Consider the following 8426-nt stretch of genomic DNA (forward strand, 5'->3'; position numbering starts at 1 on the left):
TTAGGGTGCTTCAGGCCACTCACACACACACAAATGCTGCAGTCTCCTAACCAATCACAGCGTGCCTGGTGCCTGGGGGAGCTGTGACTCAGAGTCGCTCCGTATATGGGAGTGAATCAACACCAATTTGCAGGCTGATGCGTTTGTGGCTTTGTGCATGATGCACACTGATGTGTGTGTTTCTGTGTCTGTGAGTGTGTGGGTAGGCTAATTGCTGAAATGGTTGGGGACTCCCATTGTGATTTGCGGTATGTTGGTGAGAAAAGTGGAGTTGGATTTAACCCAGAAAGTTTTTCCTTGTGGCAAAGTCGAGTGCTGAATGTTCACGGGTGTTGTTTTTTCCAAACCAAATCTGAGGTTTGCAGCACCTACAACATACTAGGAACATACTAGCAACGCAAGAGCAGTTTCAATAATGTTTCTAGAACTGTGTGCAGGGTACATATAAACACTATGTGCTAATGCTGGAGAGGTGAAAGTAGGGAGGCTATAACTGGCTGATATAACAGAGCATGAAGGCTGATATATTCTGTGTAGAGGTCCACGGGTGAGAGGGCAGCAGTGCAAGTAGCATTGGAGGTGGATTCAAATGGTTCTAATATGTAGATAAGAAGCCAAACGGGCTATGGATAATCTGTGTGGATGCATATGTGCTGTAGAGGAGAAGACAGTGTGAGACTAAATATTGTCAGTGTGTATGCCCTGCAAGTTGGATGTCAGAAGTAAAAGAGGATGGAGTGGTACACTGTATCCCCCGGGTGGAGAAACCGGTGATTGGAGCAGACTTCAGTGAACACGTAGGTGAAGCAAACAGGGCTGATGAGAAAGTGTTGGGTAGGTGCAGTGCTCAGGAGAGAAATGTAGAAGGGCAGATGTTTGCATGAAAGATGGAAATGGATGTGGTGAAGATGTACTTCAGGAAGAGGGAGGAACACAGGGTAACATAAAAGAGTGGAGGAAGGTGCGCACAGGTGGAATATATCTTATGCAGAAGGTGAAATCTAGAAATCAAGAATAAAAAGGGAGTGAAGACAGAGGCAAGGATTAAATGGTTGAAGCTGAAGAAGGAAACATTTTGTGCAGAGTTCAGGCAGGTGATGAGACCAGATGACTGGAAATGCTGAAGAGGCGAGGGGAAACAGCCAGGACGGTGTTTCGTGTATGAGCTGGACAGAAGACAAGGAGACTTGGTGGGATGATGAAGCAGAGGAAAGTGAGTGAGGTTAGCAAAAAAGAAGTGGGATGGTCAGATGAGATGGGAAAGAGTTGTTGCAGCTAGTTTAATGGCAGATGTGACAGTTAATGATCTGCAGTATGGCTTCATGCAGAAACAGATGCAATTTGCTTTGAGAGAGCTGATGGAGAACCACCGAGAGGGTCTGAAGGAGTCACACTGTGGATCTAGAGAAAGTGTCATGATTCGGCTGTGTGGCAGGCAGGAATGGACCCAAACGCAAACTCACAGAACTTTAACTCAAAAGCACAGCTTTATTGCTGGGAAAGCAGATCATACAAACAATACAAAACTAAACTGGGAAAAACTAATTATAATGTGCACCAGGCGACACAGGGAGAATCACACACAGCTATGAGGGAGAACGCGACAAGAACTGAGGGAGACGCGGACATAAATACACAGAGGGTTAACGAGGGAGGTGGGAGCACACGGGGAGCACAGCTGACACAGATAATCGTAACGAGACAGGGCAGGCACAAACACAACATGACGCATACTGACGGGAGACTGTCAAAGTAAAACAGGAAGTACACAGAGGCGCAGACAGGAGGGGAGGAAAGAAGAGCACAGACGTAACGGGCTGGGGAAAACATGGAATAAAACACAAGGAGGAGAAACGAGGCATGGGAACTCAGATACGTGGGGGAAGACACGGGGTAAACACATGAGGGGAATTCCAATAAACTAAACTGAACAACCTAGGAACCATAGAATAAATAGAGAACAAAATACAAAAACACAAGAAAACTAAGAACGCTGGGTCAAAACGACCCAGGACCATGACAGGAAGCACAGAATTGGGTTTCCAAGAGAGGAACTGTTGTGCTGCAAGAAGGCAGAGAAGTGGGTGAGAGCAAACTCTTAGATTTTTATATTTTAGTTTTGCTAAATCTCATTGTAGATGTCTAGCTTTAGGATACTAAAGGTTCAGGCAAGGTGCTTCAGAGACAAACCTGAGAGACTGATGGCAGAGGGAAAAGAAAAGTGCTTTTGAGAAGATGCTCTGAGCAAACCAACTCCTTGAAGTAAACCCTTTCCACCCCAAAAGCACCTGTTTCCAGGCTCTGACCAAATCTGTTATCAAAATGCAACCTGGGGCCAGTTTTGAAGGTCATAGAAAATTGCATATTTAACAAAAGGGCAGCCTTGTGCTTTTCCAATGCTCCGATTCATTTTGTCAGATTAAATTTACTCGAGTTGCATTTGAGAGTTTTTAAGTGTTTACAGAGCAATTATTAAAACGCTCCTCTCTCCTGGTGATGGGGATGAGGAGCTAGTTCAGTTCTCATCCACTGAGCTGAAGGTTTGTCATCTTGACAGTACAGCTGGGAAACTGTGACTTTGCCTTTCAGGGGAATTTTTCTTCTTCTGGCAGATTAAATGGAATAAAGGAGAAAATACATTAATTATGTTCTGTGATATTTGATTTGATTGTAAAACGCAGAGATGCTCTTTAATCAAATGCTACTAGCTACTATTCCTAAATTATTTTAAAAGACATTTGAAAGCCTATTTACACAGTTTTTAATTATTGTAAATATTGTAAGAGGGCAATGCTGTGACCTGTTTTTGATTCTTCTGCACTGTAAAACCTAATAAGTTCACAGAACTCAAAAATTGTTGTGTAACAGATTACACAACAATTTTTTAGTGATGTTTTTAAAAGTTTTAAGTTTAACTACAATAAAAATTATAGTTGCAGTTGCCTTAAATTACCTCAATGTTAACTCATAAATGTTGATATTCCTCAACTTATAATTAGGGAGTAATAAACTCAAAATGTTCAATTTTTTCAACTTAATTAAGGTGGGAAATACACTCAAAATATTTTACATATTGCAACTCATACGATGCGGGAAATAAACTCAAACTTTTTCATATTTTCTAACTTATAATATGGGAAATAACACTTAAAATCTTCAATATTTTTTAAAATACTGTGGGAAATACACTTACAAATAATTCTAAACTGTTTACCCAGTAAATTATAATCAGCTAAAAGTGTTAGAAAACATGAAAGTAACAACACTAACAATTTAACAACTTTTTATTAAACACAATGTGCTTTTAAAAAGGCACAAACAACAGAGCTCACTCATAAAAAAGTGCTTCATAAATAAAACAAGAGAAAAAGACTCCAAGGGTCTCCATCTCAATTCTAAAATTCAATAACATTTTCAGTATTAACAGCAATTGCAGCTATTAGAACATTGATGCATTTAACACTTACTGTACCTTGACAGCTGCAGCTCACTTTCTTTTTTAAAAATACATAAAAAAAACAGTACTGGTTTCCACTGCTGTACTTATAGGGAACAAACATCAAGGCAGTGCATTTACGTATTAGGCAACAGAACATTAAACATGAATAGTGAACTGAACAGTCATTCATCTTAAATGTGAGGTAGAAGAGGCAAATGATTAGGAAAAAAACAAACAAAAAAGCTTCCTCAATACTCAGCTTAACAAGTAGTCCATTCTGAGTGATTCACTCATTGAACAAATCATTCTTCAGCATCAGTAGACGCCCTTTCAGTGGTTTGTTGTCCTCAAGGCACATCACAACCTTTTGGATAAATGTGAATGTAAGCTCAAGTTTCTTTGGGTATTGTAGGTCTAATGCATAGATGTACCCAAAGAGCAGGAGAAATGACTCAGCCAGATTTGTGGGACCATTCACAAGTATTTCATCCTCAACGACAATGCAGATGCTTTCGGGACTGAAGAGGGCCGAATCAGTAGTGTCATCCGTGACAACTGTCAGCAGAGCCACAGGAGTGTCAGTGAGGTCTGGACCATCTGCTGACTGCAAAACAAAAATAATACAAGAATGAGTTCAGCCCCACAAGGACACAAATCATGCTATTGATTAGAGGTGTGAATCTTCATAAGTCGCACGTTTCTTTTAGGATTATAATGTCAACGATTTAATTTGATATTGCGATACATCATGATGCATTACAATAATCTTAATTTGGGTTTGGTTTCAAAACATATGTGTAAATAAATGTTTTCAATAATAAATATATGCCAAGATATTTGTTTTTGTTATTTACCAAACATTTCTCTGACCACAACATGGCACCTCCAAAAAAATAGAACACTTGAATTTTAAAAAGGGAGATAGTTTTTATCTGCAGATTTTTTTTGTATAATAATCTTTCAACTATTTTCATGTTTTCTGGTTTATGCGTAACAATCTTCTTGCAATCTTATTCAACAATAGTTGATATATGGGAGAAAACAAGTCAGATGAGGACTGTGTTGAACATCCTTCCTGATATACAGTGGGGCAAAAAAGTATTTAGTCAGCCACCGATTGTGCAAGTTCCCCCACCTAAAATGATGACAGAGGTCAGTAATTTGCACCAGAGGTACACTTTAACTGTGAGAGACAGAATGTGAAAAAAAAAATCCATGAATCCACATGGTAGGATTTGTAAAGAATTTATTCGTAAATCAGGGTGGAAAATAAGTATTTGGTCAATAACAAAAATACAACTCAATACTTTGTAACATAACCTTTGTTGGCAATAACAGAGGTCAAACGTTTACTATAGGTCTTTACCAGGTTTGCACACACAGTAGCTGGTATTTTGGCCCATTCCTCCATGCAGATCTTCTCGAGAGCAGTGATGTTTTGGGGCTGTCGCCGAGCAACACGGACTTTCAACTCCCGCCACAGATTTTCTATGGGGTTGAGGTCTGGAGACTGGCTAGGCCACTCCAGGACTTTCAAATGCTTCTTACGGAGCCACTCCTTTGTTGCCCGGGCGGTGTGTTTTGGATCATTGTCATGTTGGAAGACCCAGCCTCGTTTCATCTTCAAAGTTCTCACTGATGGAAGGAGGTTTTGGCTCAAAATCTCACGATACATGGCCCCATTCATTCTGTCCTTAACACGGATCAGTCGTCCTGTCCCCTTGGCAGAAAAACAGCCCCATAGCATGATGTTTCCACCCCCATGCTTCACAGTAGGTATGGTGTTCTTGGGATGCAACTCAGTATTCTTCTTCCTCCAAACACGACGAGTTGAGTTTATACCCAAAAGTTCTACTTTGGTTTCATCTGACCACATGACAGTCTCCCAATCCTCTGCTGTATCATCCATGTGCTCTCTGGCAAACTTCAGACGGGCCTGGACATGCACTGGCTTCAGCAGCGGAACACGTCTGGCACTGCGGGATTTGATTCCCTGCCGTTGTAGTGTGTTACTGATGGTGACCTTTGTTACTTTGGTCCCAGCTCTCTGCAGGTCATTCACCAGGTCCCCCTGTGTGGTTCTGGGATCTTTGCTCCCCGTTCTCATGATCATTTTGATCCCACGGGATGAGATCTTGCGTGGAGCCCCAGATCGAGGGAGATTATCAGTGGTCTTGTATGTCTTCCATTTTCTGATGATTGCTCCCACAGTTGATTTTTGCACACCAAGCTGCTTGCCTATTGTAGATTCACTCTTCCCAGTCTGGTGCAGGTCTACAATACTTTTCCTGGTGTCCTTCGAAAGCTCTTTGGTCTTGGCCATGGCGGAGTTTGGAGTCTGACTGTTTGAGGCTGTGGACAGGTCTCTTTTATACAGATGATGAGTTCAAACAGGTGCCATTCATACAGGTAACGAGTGGGGGACAGAAAAGCTTCTTACAGAAGACGTTACAGGTCTGTGTGAGCCAGAGATTTTCCTTGTTTGAGGTGACCAAATACTTATTTTCCACCCTAATTTACGAATAAATTCTTTACAAATCCTACCATGTGAATTCATGGATTTTTTTTCACATTCTGTCTCTCACAGTTGAAGTGTACCTCTGGTGCAAATTACTGACCTCTGTCATTTTTTTAAGTGGGGGAACTTGCACAATCGGTGGCTGACTAAATACTTTTTTGCCCCACTGTACACCCTGGTTCTCCTTGAGTTCTGAGCAATGTCATATGGTTGATGCTGAGGCCAGTACACTTACATCACAAGTCCTGAATAACGTGGAGGCATCTTCACGCAGGTACACAGGAAGTGCATGAAGGACGAGGGCCCGTCTTGTATTTACATCATGCTGTTCCTAGATGAACACACAATATCTATTAGAATAGTATTTACACAAATGCAGAGTAAAAACAAAGTGTTGGATAGCCATGTTCTGATTGTCATTGTTATAGATCAGGGGTGTCCAAACTTTTTGTGTAACGGGCTAAACCTGTCAATCTAGAAGGGTAACCCAAAAAAAATCTAAAAATTTTGAATAATTCAAGGCAAAATTCTCTAGTTTCTTTGTATTTATTTTTTATTTAAATTGGGACACAAATTATAAAACTCACCCACTGACAACTGGTGAAATGTTGACTCTCTGTAGCGCTCTTTGCAGTCTGATATCTGTAAACAATATGTGCACAAAGACGACTTATTAATGTTCAAAAACATTTCTTGCACAGCACACACACACAAGTAGTCAGCTGATCTCATCTGATGCAGATCTGCTCCTTGATCAAGTGACATTTGTCCGGATTTTTGGCACGAGTGACGTCGAATCAGCACCGCAGCTGGATGGCCCGATTTACATACCCAGCGCAGCTGATACTCACCACAATAATTTACTAAGATTATATGCACTCCTGTTATTAAGTCCAGTTCAGTCTGTTAATGTTAACCGTTTCAAACTAATGTTGATAGGTGTGTTGCTAAGCTTAATAACTTAAATAACAAACTTGAAATTTACCCGTCCTATTTTCCCTTTTATTGTTTTTTCTCTGTGCTGTAAATCTTCTGTCTAAGAAGAAATCTGAGGCTGCTGTTCTGAAAATAAGCTACCAAAGCTTTTTCTGAATGAATCAATAAAGATCCATTTATGGAAAGCTGTGATGAAAGCAGTTTTGTCTTTAATTATATTCAACAATATAACATATTCGACCACTTTTAAGTGATTTTGTGATCTTTAATACACTTTAATACACTAAAGTTAAGGTTATTTACCTAATTTCTAGTAAGTAGCCCTCAGTGAAAAAAGTTTGGACACCCCAGCCTTACAGGTTAGGGAGTATTTGTGATCCGCACAGTCTGCATCAATGATTCTTTCTTAGCCTGGGAGCAGAACGCGGCTCTTTATTTTCATTTCATTTCAATTTATCTAGCAAAGATCGATAGGGTCTGGCTTAAAGGTGTCAAGGAGGCGCCTCAGTCTGGCTGGTTGAGCCTTGTCGAATTAGCGCGAACAATTTAGCTGAACTTCGTTCGTAGCACCGAGTTCGACCAGTGTATAATGTTAGGCTGAATCAGGCGATGCATTTTTCCGCAAGCCTTGACTTGTAGAGCTCGCTTAGTGGAATACCCCTCTAAACTGTTAAAAGGATTTCGAGATTATCTCACAACCACACATTTGAGACTACGAAAAAATACAAACGTGTCTAATTACCATCATGATAACACACTCATGTTGTTTATTATTGTTCGCTTCATGCTAGCACACACACACAGCTCAACAGCGTAAACTACTGACTGTGTAACACGGACACTTATTGAAATAAGTATACTCACAATACGCACGTACATTACCGGCAAATACGACAACCAGTGGAAAGTTTTAGTAGAAAGTTCAAATGCATGGAGCTAGAACTGCCACCGTCAACTTCCCGGGCAAGAATACAATGCATTATGGGAAATGTTGTCCCCCACGGAAAACCGCCAAAACGTTACACCATTCTAATTTGAAATAACATTACGTATTTGTCACATTAGAAAACTTCTAAAATTACAATTACTTGGATTCGAATTCATTTATAACAAACATTCACTGTGCACAAAGTACGAATATATTTCCAGTAAAAAATAAAAAAGAATGTTTATCGAAATTAAATTTAAACAAAACAAAAACACGTTAGACTTACCAAATTTAGGGCAGTTGATGAAAAAAAATAAGGTGGTGGTCGTGGTGGGTTGAAGTTGGGGACTCTTAATCCACATGGGCTGGCCAAAACTTCCCCGTATCAAGGTAAATTCAAGATGGCTGACTAAGCTTTCCTGAGGGAGCGACAAGACTCCACCCACCAGAACGTCACTAATATATGCTTCTTAAACTTTTTGAGCGTTCCAAAAAATTTAGCTAAAAAATATTGAGCCCTATTCAATTAAAGCTGCATAAAAGCCAACAGAGCTCAATACTTTATAGTTTGCTCAACTACAAAACGACATTTGAGTGTTATGAGC

At 40.3% G+C, this 8426-nt stretch overlaps 1 long non-coding RNA gene across 1 annotated transcript; it reads right to left on the bottom strand.

The window, feature by feature from the left end:
* Positions 1–3266: 3266 nt before the first annotated feature.
* Positions 3267–8179, bottom strand: LOC308401317. The gene is made up of 4 exons (XR_013972524.1): positions 8108–8179; positions 6545–6599; positions 6193–6288; positions 3267–4043 (listed from the first exon to the last, which is right to left on the bottom strand). It is a non-coding gene; the product is annotated as an uncharacterized lncRNA (long non-coding RNA).
* Between the last annotated feature and the right edge of the window lie 247 nt (positions 8180–8426).

This window comes from Rhamphochromis sp. 'chilingali' (genome assembly GCF_963969265.1).
Source record: "Rhamphochromis sp. 'chilingali' genome assembly, chromosome: 8".
NCBI lineage: Eukaryota > Metazoa > Chordata > Actinopteri > Cichliformes > Cichlidae > Rhamphochromis > Rhamphochromis sp. 'chilingali'.